The 19,273-nt window shown below is 42.4% G+C and overlaps 1 protein-coding gene across 6 annotated transcripts in view; it reads left to right on the forward strand.

Moving 5' to 3' along the window:
* The window catches only part of LOC125447315 (tumor protein p53-inducible protein 11-like), a 211,780-nt gene that overhangs the window by 25,282 nt on the left and 167,225 nt on the right, over window positions 1-19,273 (forward strand). The gene's annotated exons all lie outside the window — the stretch shown is intronic.

Raw genomic sequence — 19,273 nt, forward strand, 5'->3', positions numbered from 1 at the left:
GAATTAGTCCAGCACCTCATACAGAGCCAGATATAAATACAGATATGAAAGCTGCAAGTATATTACCTGATCTGTGCTCAAATGGCTGTTGGCATCCCCATATAGTGGCTTGAGATATGTCACAGAGTCTCTCTGGGCTTGGGAGGCAGGGTTTCTGCTCAGAATCAGTGAATGAACCAAGCTAAGATGCTGTCCACCGTTGAATATCATGTCTCTGGGTCTCTGCACATTCATTTGAGTGTCACATTGACATTTGAGTGGCACAGACCTGACCCAACGAGCACCTGCAGTCACATTTGATAAAGAAAAACACACGCCGCCTCTTTAAAAGTCATAATCGTTGCTGTACATAAAAGTGACCAACAGAGGTCAGCACTGGGAGAGTGAGGGGCAGTGAGGGAGTGCATTACTGGAATGTCTTTCTGTGGCATTGTAATTCCAGACGTGAGGGTTTCACAACTGGTCAAGGGAAAGAGGTGGAACTCTTGCCAAAATCGAGAAAATTTACTCAGTTTTTGGAATACACGTAAAGTGATTCATTATTTCTTTAAATAGTCACAAAGAAAAATAACAGTAAGAAATTTAATTGATAACATAAGGAATTGGAGCAAAAGGAGACCATTTGGTCTGTTGAGGATGATCTGGTCTGCCCTCATGAGCTTCCATAGATACAGTGATGAGTTTCTTAACAAATCATAGAGTCCTTACAGTATGGAAGCAGGTCGTTTGGCCCATATCAAACCTCCAAAGAACATCCCACCCAGGCACAGCCCCTACCCTATCCCTGCATTTCCTATGGCTAATCCACCTAGTCTGCACATCCCTGGACACTATGGGCAATTTAGCTAGCATGGCTAATCCATCTAACCTGCACATTTTTGGGCTGAGGGAGGAAATCCATCAGACATAGGGAGAAAGTGCAAATGCCACGCAGATGGTCATCCAAAGGTGGAATCAAAGGCAGGTCCTTAACGCTGTAAGGCAGCAGTGCTAACCACTGAGCTACTGTAATTTGACTGAAGTTGTAAAGCACTAAGAGCACCAGATAGGGTAGATTGGGAGAAAATATTTCTGCCAAATGAGGAATCTCAGACTGTGGCAAATTGTCCAAAAATTAGAGCCAGACTTTTCAGGAGCCAAGTTAAGAAACACTTTGCCAGAATGAATAACCAAATAGTTACAGTGCGGGAAAGGGCCATTCGACCCAACTGGAATGCCCCATTTCTCCAAATGAGCGATTCCCCAGGAGTCAATTCTCCTGACTTCTCCCCTATAACCTTGCATGCCCTTCCTTTTCAGATAATAACCAACTCCTGTTTGAAAGCCTCAGTTGGACCTGCCTCCTCCACACTGTCAAGCAGGGCATTCAAGGTCCCAATCACTTGCAGTGAGAACAAGTTTCTCCTCATGTCTCCATTGCTACTTTCGGCAATTATCTTCAGTCTTCTCATTCTCAATCTTTCCACCAATAGGAACAGTTTCTCACTATCTGTTTTGTTGTCAAGCCCCATGATTCAAATCCTCTAGTAAATCCAGTTCAAAACAGGGTGGATGTTTGAATCTTTCTTAGTGTCAGTTGACACTCAATCAATGTTTATTTTTCAAACTGAGATGGTATTTTGTTAACCAAAGATATTAAGAGATATGGGGCACAGGTATATGGACTCAGGCCACAGATTGGCTATGATCTCATCAAATGGCAGAGGGGGTGATGGCCCCCTTATATTCCTATGTTCTGAATATGCCTAAAATTTTCCAAACAGCCGAAGGGTGAATCCATTAACTTGGAGGTAACTGAGCACTGAGACAAATATGAACAAACCTTACATTAACCCTGTCTGCCCCTAAAAATCGAGCATTGCCCCCACTCCCTGTTGCTTACCACAACTTAATGACATTATGATCATATTTTTAACATGGGCGTCAGGACAGAGCTCTATCTGCTGGGGCCACATTGCCAAAATCCACATCCATACACGGATGCTCATCTGGGAATGCAACAACAATTCATATTGATATTGTGACCTTAACATAACAAGGTATTCCCAAAGGTGCTTCATCAGCATGTGATTAAGAAGAAGGATTACCAAGGCAAAGAAGTTTGGATGGATGACTGAGCAGTTGAATTGGTCAGAGCTGGTATGGTGCTAGTTTCTAAAGAGTATGCATATCCTTCCTAAACTTTCTGAAAGATAGGTTATGTATCTCTAACCTAATTGAGTTTTTTCAGAAGTTCATTAATTTGCTTCATAAAAGAGTGTCGAAGGGTGGTTCTTTATTTAGATTTCCAGAGGCCATTCAAATGGTTGAACCCAACATTCCATCTCCAAGCCCAAAGTTGTGGGTTCAGTCCCACTCCAGGAGTTGATGGCCAAGGAAAGTGTGAGGTGGAGATTACACAGAAATAGTGGGAGTGTGAAACCATGGAGGGCAAGGATAATTATTTCTAGACTGAGATAACATAGGTCAGCAAGCACAAAGGTGGTGGACTGATGGGACTTAGCGTGAGTTACAATGTGGATAGCAGAATTTGGGTGAGCTCAGTACACAACAGCTAACATTGGGTTGCAGGGAAAGTGTTGAAACAATTGAGGGATCCAGTGGTGGAAAGTCAGAACTTGTTAAATGGTTGTTGGGATGCATTCAGGAAAAGCATTCACATATAATTAACCTGCTGGGGATTTTCCCAGAGATGTTACTGGAATGATAGCTAATGTAATACTGATGGAATGTACAGTAATGGTTTATCAGAAATCCTTTGACGAATATGCTTCATGACAAAGAAGTGAGATTATAAAAAGACCCCTATCATGGCACTGTCATTATAGTTGGCTTAAAAACTGGATCAAGAGATTTGCTGCAAAGAGAGACATGTTGCTGGAATTTTTCACTTTATACTCATCAAGATAAATACATGATTGCCAAATTTCAATGGCATGTTAATATCCGCATGAGATGTAAGATAAGTTTGTAACATAATCTATTTACACGTACGTAAAGCAACATACATTCAACTAGTGGGACCCGTTCTCTGAAAACAAGCAAAGTATGTTCAAGCCTTGTGATCAGAGATAATGGTAACTGCAGATGCTGGAGAATCCAAGATAACAAAGTGTGAAGCTGGATTAACACAGCAGGCCAAGCAGCATCTCAGGAGCACAAAAGCTGATATTTTTCGGGCCTAGACCTCTCTGATGAAGGGTCTAGGCCCGAAACGTCAGCTTTTGTGCTCCTGAGGTGCTGCTTGGCCTGCTGTGTTCATCCAGCTTCACACTTTGTTATCTATGTTCGAACCTTGTCCCTTCTTTTTGAATTGCCCAGAAACTTGGAGAGCCTGGTGCTTCCTCCATGGCAACATGTTGGCCAATCAGAATCAACTCAACAATCAACCAACAGCCACATAAATTGTGATGATTATTTGAAATTTAGCATTCTTGCATTTGTCCTGATGAGTGCAAGATGGAAAGTTTTGAAAACATGTCTCCCTTTTCAGCATGATTCATGATCTGCAGTTCCAAACAACCAAATACGATTATTTACTTGGGAAATTTTAGTTACAAATGGCAGAATGTAGGGGATGTATCTTTGTTGTTCTTGTTTTAAAGATGTAGACTAGGATCTTTTGGGGAAAATCTCCAGATTTCTACCATCTAGCTCATAAGACCTTAAATTCCTTCCCTAAACTTCTTCTTTCCACACTCTCTCCCCTCCCTCATTAAGACACTACTTAATACCCAACCCTATGACCATGCAGGACATCTAGTGGGCCAGGCAGCATCAGAAGAGTAGGAAAGTTGACGTTTCGGGTCGAGATACTTCCTCCTTACAATTTCCACCACCCTCACGCTCCTAAGTGCATCCAATTATCACTTATCTCTGACTCTAGCATTGGCAAGTTTTACTAACCCCTATGACCAAGCATTTTGTTTATTTGTCCTAAGCCTTTTTTTCCGCTTAGTGTCATATTCTGTCCAATAATATTCCTATGAGGAACCTTAGAGTCATTCACTACATTACAAGTGTCAACTGTGTCTCAGTTTGTAGTGCTTTTACCACTGACTCACAAAATACTAAGTTCAAGTCACAATCCAGGTATTGAGTACAAAAATGAAGGCTGACACACACAATGCATGTGTCAGGGAGTGCTGAGGGAGTCAGAGATGCTGGCCTCCAGGTGATATGTTAAACCAAGGCCTCATCTGCCCAACATTCCTGTGGCATAATTTAGGAAGAATAGAGGGATAGTTATTCACATCCTGGCCAATATTTATATTTTAATTAATACGTTAAGGCAGGTTATCTTGCCATTATCACATTTCTGGTTGTGGGAGCTTCCTGTGAGTAAATTGGCTGCTGTATTTGTTACATTTGTAACAGTAATTACATTTCGAAAGATTTATTTTTAAAAGACACTCTGAAGCTCCACCTGAAGTGTGGCAGCTTTTAAAAGAAACCCAAACACCTTGATTATGACAGAATGCAGTGGCAGAGAAGGAAAGAATAGGAAGCAAATCCTGTCATCTGGGTCCCACTATCTTAAGGAGCACCCTACCCCACATGTCTAAAGATTGATTGGTTGTGAATTGGCCCATTCAGTAGCATGAGGACCCATGGCAGAATTTCATAATCCTCCGCAGACTCTACTCTTGAATTATACGACAGCTGACGACACTCCCAAAAGTACTTCCTTGTCTGTAAAATGGTCTTAAGATGTCCAGTGGATGTGAAAAAATACAATGTAAATGCAAAGATAACACAGTGTGGAGTTGGAAGGGTCCTGACACGAAACATCAACTTTCCTGCTGCTCTGATGCTACCTGGCCCGCTGTGTTCCTCCGGCTCCACATTATGTTATCTCTGACTCCAACACCTGCCATTCTTACTCTCTCTGAGTGTACAACATAAATGCAAGTTGATGTTGACCATTGAATCATTAACATTGAGGCAATGGAGATAAAGAGAAACATTGTGGTAACTTTTCAAAAACACAATGAGCTGTGTTAGAAGTGAGGAAGTTGAAAGGGCTGCTAAGGATAAACTAAGATCAAACAGAAAGAATGTGTACTATGTGGAACAGTGCCATAATATGAGGAAAGACCATGAAGGAAATCTAATGGAATTATAAACATAGAAATTAACAATTGTTTGAAAAAAACGCAAATAACGTACAAGATTGCATAAGCAGAAGGCTGGTGTGCACAATGACTATAATCACTATTGGACATTGGTTAGATTCTGTGGGATGTATCCTGCGTAGTTCTTGTACAAAATTATGCAAAGAAAATTATTGCCCCCATTGACCCTGTATTAACATTCAGGCATCCATTGTAAAATGAACTATTTATGACAAACATCAGCTTACCTCAATAGGCTCATAAAGTGTTTCATCGAAAGGACAATTGAGCTGTGAAATAAATGACTACAGAAGGTCATTGAATCAAACTTAACAAATGAGTTTAGAAGACAGTGGCATCAATTTTTGAATGGATTCTGGTAAGGGAACAGCCTAGCATTTTTCTGATTTGTATTCCATTGGTTGTGAAATAGCAGGAAATTACCCCATTGGCTCCAGAGTAGTGGGTAATGAAGAACACAAGATGTGGGAGTGGAGTAGGCTATTTGCCCCCTCGGGCTTGTCCTGTTGTTCTGTAAGGTCATGGCTGACCCGACCTTGATTCAATCTGAGGGCCATCCACCCCCTCCAATCTTGCTGCGTGAGGCCCCAATCCTCTGCCTTCCTTGACTCCCTTGTTGATCAAGGATCTGTCTCACTTAGACTTGAATATATTCAATGAGCTAATCTCCAATGCTCTCTGCGGAGAGAGTTCCATAAACCAACAATCCTCTGAGAGAAAAAAATGTTTGCCATCTCAGCCTTGTAATGGAGGCACCTCAATCCTAATTGTGTCCCCTAATTCTTACATTCCACTGCAGGGCTAAACTTTGACTTAGCATCCATCCTATGAAACCCCCTCAGAATCTTATATTTCAACAACATCACCTCTCATTCTTCTAAACTCTATTGGATACAGCCCCCACCAGCTTTTTCCTCATAAGCTAACTCCATCTCAGGATTTGGTCGCGTGAACCTTCTTTCGGTTCTCGAGATGCTGTTGATTTGCTAGATTTCAACCTGGACAAAAATGGTGAAAGTTGACCTCAGTCAGACCAGTTCTCTCAAGAAAGAGGACCCTGAGAGTTACAATGAGGAGTTGTATCAGTGCGAAAGGTTGAAGTTTGTTGCATTTGCTTGTTCCACTTATTATCTAAGCCTCCTTTATCTCTTTTTACATTTGCCTTTTTCAAAGGCCACACTTGAGCCAAAGTGAAATGTTTGTGTTGTTGGAATGTCTGGTTGGTTGCAAAATCCAACGTACACAAGGTGAGCTTGAAACTACCACGTCCATATGATGACAGGTCGGGGATGAAGCACTATGTGCTTTCCTTCAGCTTTTGATTTTGGCTGAGTGTTGCATGGAATTATGTAACTGTTCAAGATGGGAACAGGACATTTGGCCTAAGTGGTCCATTCTGGTTTTTAAGTCCCATTTCCTCCCAACTTGATAATTCTCAATTTACAACTTTTTTTGATGGATGACTGTTCAGTTGCAGGTGTGTGGGTTGTACAGGTGGAGGAGTTGTTTACAATAGGTGAAACTGATACCACCTGGCCCTATCTTCTGCAGAGCTGGATGAACACAGCAGGCCAAGCAACATCAGAGGAGCATGAAGGCTGATGCTTTGGACCTAGACCCTTCTGATTTCTGAAGAAGGGTCTAGGCCTGAAGCGTCAGCCTTCCTGCTCCTCTGATGTTGCTTGGCCTGCTGTGTTCATCCAGCTCTGCACCTTGTTATCTCAGATTGTCCAGCATCTGCAGTTCCTGCTATCCCTGTCTTCTGCCTACTGTTTTTTTTTTATTAATGTGAGTCTGGAAGGATCCGAAAGCGTTAATTCCCAATTGACTGCAGTGGAACCAACACAGACACAAAGTAATGTTAATCTCCCTGGAGATTCCAAGACAGCCTGTAGTTAGAATGAGGGTAACTGCATTCATTGTCACTGGGTCAAAATCCTGGAATTCCTTCCCTAACAGAATCCTCTCTTCCTCCACACTCTAAGGTCTGCAGCAATTTAAGAAAGTTGCACCACCTTCTCCAGAACAATTAGGGATGGGCAATAAATGCCGGGCTAGCCTAGACATATCACAAATGAATAAAAATACATTTCAAAATATATACTTAGGTCATGTAGATCTATAAGCACCTGTTGCAAACATTACTGAGAGTGTTACATTTGACTCATCAACTGCCAAAAGTCTTCATCTTGCCTGAGACGCATCTATGTAGAGTTTTTATTAGTTGATCTCCTATGACATTGCTCATGGCTATAGCAATGACCAGGATGGGAGATGGAGAGAAGAGGATATGAAGCATGTGATGACCAATCACCAAACTGAAGTCTGTCTCTGGAACCCAACCTGTTAGGCAGTCATTACAGGAAAGAAGTGACCAGACATATGCTTAGATCAGTTAGAGGCTAAATGCTTGGGGTCCCAACTGTACATTGTCAATTTCCAGTAAACCCCTTTCAGGATGTTAAATGTTCAAGGTATTAAGGTCAGGACATCGCACAAGAAATGGGAGGCTTTCCTTTCACTCTATGATTATGGGACTCAGAATTCAGCACCCTCAGGACTAATCCATCCTGGATTTTGGATATTGCCAGATTTCAGGTCAGGTTGTTTGGGCCATATGCAGTTCACGTCAAGCCAGGTCCAGTAGGTGTCAAGGCTCACATGGAACATGGGATAAACTGGCAAGTGAATTGGTAAAGTCGATAACTAACCTGGAGCCACAGTGCATCAATGCATCACCTATCAACTGTCCAGAATGATTTTAAAAATGTTAACTCAGTTAAGATTTACCCACAGTGTTTTATGAAAGCATCTAATTATCAGGCAGCTCTAGGTTTGGCATGGTCAAATTTGAGGCGCTGCACTTTCATCATTGTTCCTATATTCAGGAGTAATTTAAGATGCAAGATTATTAGAGACTGATAAATCACAAGGTTTCCACCTGCTAAGTTTGTAGATATTTTTAATCAGCCTGTTCAGAAATGTTATCACACATTTCCAGAAAGATGGAACTTGAACCCCAGGCCTCCTGGCTCAGAGGTAGAGACACTATCACTATTCCACACGAACCCTTCCAATTTCTTTTGTGTTCACTTATACATCAAAATGAGATCTAATTTGAGGCTTTTAAAATAATTGAAGCCGTTGATCACATGGATCGAGGGAAATTACTCCCTCTGACTTGTCTGTGTACAAAGGCCTGGTATGTCTCCCAGTTGTCTGGGCCAGGCTTGACGGGGTGGGGTGAGGAGGGCAAGGAGATTTGGCTAAGATCTGAGGGATCAAGGGCACAAGAGACAAGAGGGTCCCAAGTGGTTGGCCAGCAGGGGGTCCAGTTTACTGTGCCTCTGGCCAGACAGGAAGAACAAGACAGAGTCATTGAGGGAGACATGATGAACCATAAGAGCTATAATATTTGCTTAGCTCCTGATCCAAAATTAATTATAACCTGCAATAACAGAAGTCACGAGACATTAAATAAGTGAACATGGAAACTTCAATAGCTGCATATAAACTTTAAAAGTCAGATTTTGGAGATTAATGTATTTATATTAAATCATTGTCTATAACCCAGTTGTTAATCTGACAGTGATTATCAATAGCATTAAACTAGCATGGACATGAATTTTAAACTCCTAGCCTCCCAGTTTGGAAATTTACAGACAAACTCAGGCTAAATAAACAAGACTCTTCACTTCTAAACCAGACACAGATGGCCAATTAATAAGCCCGTTGGGCTGAATCTTACTTTTTTTGGCTAAGTGCGAGTCATGTCTTGCTTTTGGATGAATTGTCACCATGAGGCCCAGCGCGATTTCTCATTCTCATTTCTAACTAAGCTTACCTTATTAACTACACACCCTATTCCATGCAATCTGGCATTGTCCCCCACCAGCAATGTCATGGCACAGTAGACACAGAGCCATATGGCTCACAGGCCATAGCCAGCATGGCTGACATCCCCTCACACACACTTATAAATTTAACCCATTCTCTTACCTTGGTCGCTGTTTAACCACCAGGTTACACAATTTACCAATCCTTAGCCATATCCTCTCAAGGGCACTACTGTCTTATGCCCAGTGCTCATTGTATTCCCAAATCTTGTCATTGCCCAAGAAGGAAACATCATATTTGGGCAAGCAATCGAACAATTCCAAACATGAGCTTTTATTTACAACCACCAAAAAGGAGCACAAACAAAACTAATACAGGCTGTGGCTCACCCCCACAATGCAAACCAAATACTGTCATCATGCCCAACAACAATTGTGCATTCTATGGTAATCTGCTGCACCCAGATCTCATCAACTGGAACCAGGTCCGGCTTGTAGCACCCAACACAACAGAGCTCTTTCATACACAAGGACAGCTTCCTCCTCCCCTTTGTCTTCATGCTTCTCCTTCCTGGAAGACTGCTGCCATTCTCCCAGTTGCTCAGCATCCAGCACGTCATCTTGTTGCCAACTCAGATTGTATAGTGCACAACAATGCTAGGATAGTGCAGCACACTCCATCCAGACTATACTGGAGGGTCCCCCACTGTTTTTTCAACAGCCCCCTTATCTACTCCGTCACAGCCCTGGTTAAAGAATGAGCAGCATTATATCTGTGCTTTGTATTAGTCGAGGGGTTGTCCAATGCTTTCATGAGCAGTGGTGCAGTGGGTGGCCCTTAACCCCCAGTGATTAAATTTATAAGGCTCCTGAATCTTCTAATGGCTGAGGTACACAAGGGTGTTCTAGGATGTAGGAGTCATGTCAGCTTCCAGAACAGTGGACATATACCTCCAGGAAATGGTAATAGTGATCAATGATCACATGAGCAATAATGGAATGGAACCTATTCCTTTTGACGAATTCCACAGTATTGTGATATGGCCCTCTCCTCCATGTTTGTAGTCATTGGCAATGTGCACGTGGGGTAAGCCGACTATGTACTCAAGTCTAACATCTCCAGGTGTATGTCGATTTGGCTTTGGTGTCTGTGTGTTGTCATCTAATAGGTTTCCCATGTCAGACATAATGTACAACAGAGGTCAAGAGCATTGATTACCCTATACTAAGGCCACTGTAAATCTCTTCGCTTTAGAGCACCCCCTCCAGATGGAGGGGTTGGGGTAGCACTCCCCCTGCTGCTGGCATGGTTGGGATTGAACTCCTCCTACAGTCAGTGGGATAGAGTTTCCCCGACAGTTGGGATAATGGGATTAGAAGGGTGAACTCACCCTACAACTGGTGACATGGAGGTCGTAGATATGGATGACTAGACCTCCCTAATTCGTCAGTCCTAAGGATCTAGTAACTATGGGATGGAAGAGTTAACTTGAGTAAAATTGAGCTTTACATGCCTGAGACTGAGTCATCATAAACAAATGTTGACTATCTGGAAGAATAACTGGCGTCAAGTCGAATGTAGGAGATGGGGGGGAGTGTGACGGACATCATGTAGGCTAAATTCCAGGCATGTGTATCAGAGTTGAAATCTCCTTCATTTCCGAGCTGAGAGGAGAGAATTTAGGAATGCTACTCAGGATTAAAAGTCATGTCACAAACACAGGATATTACAGTGATGTAGCACAGTGACTCCTCAGCTGGAAGCAAATGATCAGAGCCTGATGCTTCCGCACAAAGGAAGAGGAATCATGGAGTACATTACTGGCAATTAACAAAATGTGACCCCACAGGCAGGTAGTCGGGTAACTAAACAACAGAGGTTGAAAAGAATAGGTAGATGAACCACAGAGAAAAATGTTTATTTTTTTTCCGTAGTGAATTATTTTGATATGGAATGTGGAGTTAGCAACAGTTTCAAAGAAAACTTTCAAAAGGGAATTGAATAAATATTTGCAAAGCCAGGGCTACCAGGGTAGAGTGTGTAGGATCGGAGGTGGATGGGAATTGAACATTCCGTGCTAAGACCCAACTCAGACGTGGTAAGTCGAATGGTCTCCACCTATGCTGTGTGATTTCTGTAACAAATGCAGTTGTCAGAGAAGGTGATGAAGGCTGGGAGTCAGTGGATGCTTCTGAGACAAACTTGAAGAAGGTGGGTTAAATCTTAGGCTTTGGCTAGGTACAAGCCATAGCCAACCTGGTGTAATCTGGATCTGGAGTCACGTGTAAGCAAGATCAGGTAAGGACAGATTTTCTTGCCAAAAGGGCATGAGTGAACCAGGTGGGTGTTTAAACAATTGACGTTGATTACATTTGACACCTTCAGGGAATCATAGAGGTATCACAGTGCAGAAGGAGACCGTTCAGCCCACCATATCTGCACCAATTCATTAAATGAGCATCATTAGCTCGTGCCAATTTTGTTTCCCCCAAAACTTTTATTATCCAAAAATCACCCAGTACCCTCTTGAATGCGTCAGTTAAACAGTTAGGATAGCTTTTTATTCCAGATATTTATTGAATTCAAATTGCACCATCTACCGTAGTGGATGATTCCCTGGTGTCTTGGCCAATGGATGTGAGTTTGTAGCTCAACCTGAGCTACAGATCTTCTCAAAACTCGCTAGTCTTGGCCAATATTAACTAACATTGTAAAGAAACAGACTATGTGACTATTATCAAATTACTGTTCGTGGCAGCTTGTTCTATACAAATTGACTTCTGTTCCTCATGCTTCGCAACAATGAGTGCACCTCAAAACTGCTTCATTGGTTGAGAAGAGATTTGGAATGTTTTATGCTCATGAAAGTGCTATATAAATTCAAATATTTCCCTTTTCTCTTTAATTCCCTGAAATTAACAGTGAAAGGGGCTAACAACTCTTAAATGCTGGAAAAATCTTCAGGATCTGATTATGCATCTGCACAAGGCCCGGCTATGACCGCACATGGCTTGTTTGCTGTACTGGAGGAAGACACATACAGGCAGTGAAAACTGGAGAAAAAGCCCGCTAAATATGAGAGATGGGAGCTACAGCACATTGTATATTTGATGTATCTCACAGCCATTCAGCGATGACACTAGATTCTAAGTGTGCAACAGAGTTTTGGACAAGAACGGTAAAACATTTCAGCAGTCACAAAACATGTGTGCTCATTTTTACAACTTAGCTCCCAGCACCCACTTTCTATGGTGTCTGTTCACTTTGCTCTGAGTAAACAGCCACGCTGAATCCATCAAGCACAGTTCACAGACTCATCCAATCAAGCACAGAACTATACAGTGTTTGAAGTGTCTGGGAATGTTTACATTAAAGAGAAGTTTTGAATGAGAGATTACTCAGAGGTTTTTTAAAATATATGTTATTCACCCATGAGATGTGGACATCAATCATAAGGCCAACATTTATTCAATTTTGTGGAGAAACAGCCAAGCAACAGTTTTTCAACAGAGCACAGAAAATGTTCAGGGAATATCAGATTGCAGTTATCAACTTTATGGAGTGTTTGGAAAGACTAAACAAGGTTTCCACTAACTGGAGACTCTACTTGGACTTTGGCACAGCTTCTGAAATGGTCTCTCTTGGCAGACTGGTCAAGAAAGTAAGAGGCTATATAATACAATGCATAGTGGCACTTTTGATTCAAAGTTGGCTGAAAGGCAGAAAGCAGAGGCTGATGGCACAGGAGGTTCCTGTGACTGCAATGGGGATCTGCAGGACTTGTCTCTGGGGCCCTTGCTGTTTGTGGTGTTCATTAATGATTTAAATGTAGCGGATATAATCAAGAAATTACTGGGTGACACAAAAATTGTTGGGGTGGTAACTAGTGAGGAGGATAATTGAAAACTGCAGGAAGATGTTAATGGAATTTTTTTCCCTTTATTCATTAATGGGATGAGTGCATCACTGGATAGGCAGCATTTATTGCCCATCCCTAATTACCCAAAGGGCAGTTGAGAGGCAACAACATTGCTGTGGGTCTGGAGTCACATGTAGGCCAGACCAAGTTAGGATGGCGGTTTCCTTCCCAAAAAGACATTAGTGAACCAGATAGGTTTTTCACTAACAATTGATTCAGAGCCATCATTAGATTTTTAACGCCAGATATTTTATTGAATTCAAATTCTACCATTGTGGGATTTGAACCAAGGTCCAGAATGTTTTATGGCTCTTTAGATTAACAGCTTAGTGATACTTCCATTTGGCCATTTGCCTCCCATTGACTGATGGGGTGGACAGAACAGTGGCAAATAAAATTCAATCTGGAAAAGCGTGAGGTAGTTCAATTAGAGAGGGCAATCAAGGCTAAGGATTACACCATGAATGGTAGGCCCCTGAGAATTACTGAGGGACTAGGTAAAAGAGATCTTGGTGTGAATATCCACAGATCCCTGCTGATAAAATGCAGTTTGTTAAGGTCATTTAGAAGGCAAATGCTGGCACTGTTTAAAATGCTGGTTAGGCCACAACTGTGGTACTGTGTGCAGTCACCACGTTAGAAGAACGATGGGACTGCACAAGAGAGGGTGCCTGAGCTATCAGTAATGATTGGATAGACTGGGGCAGTTTTCCTTGGAGTAGTGAAGAGAAGAGGGGACCTGATAAAGGTGTATAAAATTATGAGGTGTATCAAGAAGGTGGACACAAAGGTAGTTTCTCTATTATTAGAGTGGTTAATAACCAGGAGGCACAGATTTAAGGTGCAAGGTAGAGAGTTGGGAAATTTCTCACCCAGAGTGTGGTGGGAGTCTGGAACTCACTGACTGAAAGATTGGTTGAATCAGAAGCTTTCCTAACATTTAGTCAGTAGACATTTACTGGTGGTGTCATAGCCTTCAGGGCTATGAGCCAAGAGCTGGAAAATGAGGTCAGTGTACTCATATCATTGTTATGAGGACATGATGAGCCAAACAGCCTCCCTCTGTGCTGTAAAGTCTATGAGTCTATGAAAGTCAGGAATTTGAGGAGACAAAGTAAAGAATGATTGGCGAAGAACAGGAGGGGAAATTATTTTACCAGTGAGCTGTTCGAATCTGGCTTGCTGATTAACTTTGCTGAATCTGCCTGTCTCTGAGCATGGGTGATACGATAGTCACTATAGTGACATGTGGCCAACTCTGAGGTTAAATGTGCTGATGTGCAGTTTTGATTAGTTAAAACGAATGAGTAATAGACACCATCTGAAATCTCAATGGAATAGAAATTCATTCAGTCTCTGCTTGACCAACTTAACCTTTCTGTGCATTTGTTGATAAAATAGTAGAAGGAAAAGTGGAAAGTCCAATGATTTTTGGTCATTTTGTCTGACGTACTTCCTTGATAATTGATTAGATGTTGTCAAGCTGCTAAAATGCTGTTTAACAATGGGTGAAAATGTAGCACCAGGTAACTAACAGGAAATCAAGAAGTTGTTATCATGATGACCAGCTCTTGATCAATTGAAACAACCATTTCACATCAACAGCCGTAACCAATAACCAATGGTGCCAACACTTGATTTGATCTGATTTATTGTCGTTGCATGTACCTAAGTACAGTGAAAAGCTTTGTTTTGTCAGCAGTGTAGCAGATCATAGCAAACAAGGACATACAGATCATAGATTGCTTAGACAGATCAAGGCATACAAGGTCATGGCTTCAGAGGAGGTGTGTAAGGCAAGATCAACACTATTTGAAGTTAGAGATGTCCATTCATCAGTTTAACAACAGCAGGGAAGAAGCTGCTCTTGAACCTGTTGGTGCATGTGTTCAAGCTTCTGTATCTTCTGCCTAACAGAGGAGGTTGGAAGAGAGCATTACCGAGTAGTAGGGATCTTTGATTATATTGGCAGCTTTTCTGCGGCAACAAGAATCATAGATGGAGTCCCTTGGATGGGAGGTTGGCTTCCACGGTGGTCTGGGCTGTGCACAAATATTCTGTAGTTTCTTATGATCCCGGGCAGAGTAGTTGTTTTACCTGGTCGTTATGCACTCAGAATGCTTTCTTTGGAGCATCTGTAAAGGTTGTTGAGGGTCCTTATGGACATGCCAAATTTCCTAAGTAGCCTGAAGAAGAAGAGGTATTGTTGTCCCTTTTTGACCATCACATCCATGTAACATTGTTAGTTATCGTCACTCCTGGGAACTTGGCAGGATGTGGTAGAAGCCCTTTTGAAAAAGGCCTACAGCACTGGGTGCCAAAGCACTTGTCCAACTCAGTCACTGAGGCCCTTTGTCTTCCTGCATCACAACAGAGACATTACTCTATAAACTCCTCATCAATGCTTTGGGATGTCCTGGTTTAGAATCATAGAGTGATTATAGCACAAGAGGTCATTCTCAAACCCATACCTGCTCTCTTGAGGAGACTTTAAGCCAATCCAACCCAAGGAAACACATCACCAACCCAAGGAAACCTAACCAGATAAATAGAAAGCGGGACATAACACCAGCGCTTCGTCGGAGGCTCACTGATGATGTTACCTAGAATGGTGACGAAACGTCTGAAAACTAACCTTCCAGCTCAGCGAGCAAACTCACATCCAGAGCCAATCCAACTCCTCTGCCTTTTCATGAGAGCCCTGCAGATTTTTTCTGTGTGAATATTTAGGCAATTCCCTCTTGAAAGCCTCATTTAAATCTATCCTTGCAACACCCTCAGACAATGTAATCTAGGCCCTAACTACTCACTGTGTGAAGTAGATTTTCCTCATGTTGCCATTGCTTTCTTTTGCCAACTATCTAAAATCAACATTGTTTGTTTGTCAGTTATGGATCTGTTATAAGTTTGTCTTTGTGTGTGTGTGTGTGGAGGCAGCTGTATTCTGATGTAGAGTCCTAGTTGACACTTTAGAGACAATGTTGCCAGAATGTTACCGTGACCGCTCAGACCCTGAGGATTCAATCCCTGAAATCAAAATAGGCCCCAAACCTCATTATTACTACACATGCATACGTGATGTCTGATTGAAAGACTTGCTAATATTAATTCACAGCGTCACTGCAAAAAACTAACCATGTCAGGCCAAGGAAAACAGTGTAGTCCCAAATAGCCCACCATGAGGCAATGATACTTCATTGAGTGCCACCCATAAACTAACCAATTGAGAGGAAAGAAGCTTCCCTCTCTCAAGGCTTGGCCTGAACCATTTTTGCAATTCATATTGTTATAAGATTATTGGCATTTCGCCATTTGATTTGCTTAAAAGGCAAACCCCAGTACAGGAGAGATCACAAGAAACAGGAGTCGGAGTAAATCGTACATACTTCATGTTTGCTTTGCCACTCAATATGATGTTGGCTCAACTTCTGCTTCAACTCAACTTTCTCTGGTTCCATACCTGTGATTCCCTAAAGTGACCAAATACCAATCAATCTCAGCCTTAAATGAGATTACTGATGGAGTATCCACAATTCTCTGAAATAGAAAATTCCACAGCCTAACAATTGAGTGAGACGTTTCTGCTTATTTTGGTCCTAAATGATTGGCCCCTTATCCTGAGGCTGTGCATTCTTTTTCTTGGTTGCTTAGCCAGGGGGAAGCAACCTCTTAGTGTCTCCCATGTAACAGCCCCTCAGAATAAGAGAAATGGAACTTGGAAAAGGTCAGTGGTTGAGGAAGGCCGTTGAGGTTGAATTGGGAATTGGTGTAGAGAAAGAGTTGGGAATGTGGAATGGTTTTGGCTTGAAGAAAAAGGGTTAGGGATGTTATCATCTAATATGGTCTGAAGCAATTCCTAAGGAAGGTATTTTTTAAATCAACCTGTTCAGAGATGTTATAGCACACTGAAAACAACAAACAAGTCAGACAGCATATATGGAGAGACAGCAAGGTAACGTTTCGAGTCCAGATAACTCTACATCACAGCTGAATTGAAGTGCGGAGGGGACAGCATTTATGCTACAGTTTGGGGGTTGGTGTGGGAGTAGTGGGTGTAAGGTGCTGATGGAGAAAAGGTGTTAATAGTTCAGATTAAGTGATCGGAATGTGAGAATGGCAGAACAGTAGTGTGTCTCCTGCCAGACTTAAAAGGACGGGGCGGGGGATGAAGAGGAGAGAGGAAATGATAACAGAATGTAACAAACTAAAAAAATGGGAAGAAATGGTTCACCATTTGAAGGTGTTGAACTCAATATTAAGTCCAGAACGCTGTAGAGCACCTAGTTTGAAGATGAGATAGTAGGAACGGCTGATGCTGAAGTCTGAGATAACAAGGTGTGGAGCTGGATGAACACAGCAGGCCAGGCAGCATCAGAGGAGCAGGAAAGCTGACGTTTCGGGCCTGGACCCTGCTTCAGAAAAAATATGTTTTTTCAAGACCTGAAGATGAAATGTTGTTTCTCCAGTCTGTGCTGTGCTGTGCTATGCTGTGATTCACTGGAAGACTGCAGTTTTCCAAGGACAGAAGTGGTCATGCAAGTAGGACGTTATGTTAAAATGTCTGGCTGCAGAAAGTTTGAGATCATGCTTGCGCATAGACTGGCGGTGTTCCACAAAGCAGTCACCCAGTCTGCGTTCGGTTTCTCCAGTGTAGAGTAGACCACATCGAGTGCAGTGAATACAATACACGTGATTGGAGGGGGTGCAGGTGAAATGCTGCTTCAGCTAGAAAGAATGTTTAGGCCCTTGGATGGTGAACAAGGAGGAGGTGAGTGGGCTGGTGTTACACCTTTTATGGTTACGTGGGAAGGTGCCGTAGGTGGTGGGGTGGTGTTGGTGGTTGTAGAATGGACTAGGGTGCCCTGGAGCGAACAATCTCTGTGAAATGCAAACAGGAGAATGTGTTTGGTGGTGGCCTTCTGCTGGAGAATGATCCTTTGAAAGTAGAGGCTGGTGGGATGAAAAGTAAGGACAAGATGAACCTGATCACACTGTTGTTAGTGATGGGAAGGAGCAAGGGCGGAGACACAGATAATTGGTCGGATGCAGTTGAGGCATGTCAACTACAGTGGGTGGAAAAACATAGCCGTGAAAAAAGCAAGCCATGTCAGCAGCACTGCTTTGGAAGGTTACATCATCCGAATAGATGTGATGGCAGGTAAGGAGCCGGGGAAGGGGTTCTAGTGGAGGGTGAATACTAGGGTCGGCTGAAGGGATCAGTGGGACAAAGTGTGAGAGCAGGTGAACCTAGGCCTCCTGGTTAAGATGCAGGGAACTACAGCTGCACCACAAGACGTTCCCTGAGATCTGACAGAAGAAGGGAATAAGCGATGGCTATATGAATTGAGATTTAAATGGGTTTGAATTTGTTGTATAAAAATAGGGAGATAGTAATCTGTAGGTATGTATTTTATGGAATGTGGCTAAAAGGATTTGGAGTCTATTTAAAAACATATATTTTTAAGTTTAATGGGGGAAGAGGGTTGTGGTAAGGAAGGGGTCAGGCATGAGGCTGGGCATTGGGGTCCACAACAAGGACAGAGATTGTTTTCCAGGCTCAAATAGACCTCAGTGTATTCACGTTAGTATTTGCGGGCAGATTTAGAAGGCAGGAGCTTCATAAAGTACTTAGACATGCCTGCGTTATGTGGTTTTGCCATCTTCCAGTAACCGTGGTAACACTGAGGCAAGGTTTTCACGAGATCTACACAAATTAGGCTGATCACACCCCGCTGTTTTCTTTAAAAAACTTAAACAACCAGGTGCCTAGAAACTTTAGGTGGGTCAGTCCATAATCTGCTTAAAACCGTGGTTAGGAATTTTTTGTTTAGTCAGACCAGGGGAGATTTATTTTGCAAGTGGCACACTCCATTATTTTTCCTCCAAACAATTATTATTTTTAAATTCAGAGGCCCAGGTTGGCAGATGCGCATGTTAATAGTACCACCTGTTGTTTTTTCATGTGGAAGTTGAGCAGCAAAGTTTCTCCGTAATCCACTGCGCTCCATTTTTAATGAGTGGGTAATGTCATTTCCTTGCTCAAAGGTACAGTTCAGAGTGTTGCAGGACCCGTGGGGAAGCCAGAGGCTCCTGCTTAAAAGCCAAGTTGTTTTCCTTCTTGACTGGCAAGATGCTGTCAGCTTTGCAGGAAAGTTTCACATTGTCTTCATGTACATTTGTTCCCATCTGTATCTCTTTACCCCAGTTTCTGTGGAAATCTGGACCTTCCCTTGAATCAAGATGGCCTCTATCTTTCTTCCTGTGAAATTTGGACTCAGCTGAAACTGTCCTGTTTGCACGTTAACCTGTCCCAAGTTCCTGTGACAACCCTGTGTTCACTGATTTTCATTGTTACTTGGTTCTCAAATTTGAAATTCTCATC

Source organism: Stegostoma tigrinum, chromosome 38 (assembly GCF_030684315.1).
Source record: "Stegostoma tigrinum isolate sSteTig4 chromosome 38, sSteTig4.hap1, whole genome shotgun sequence".
NCBI classification, from domain to species: Eukaryota; Metazoa; Chordata; class Chondrichthyes; order Orectolobiformes; family Stegostomatidae; genus Stegostoma; species Stegostoma tigrinum.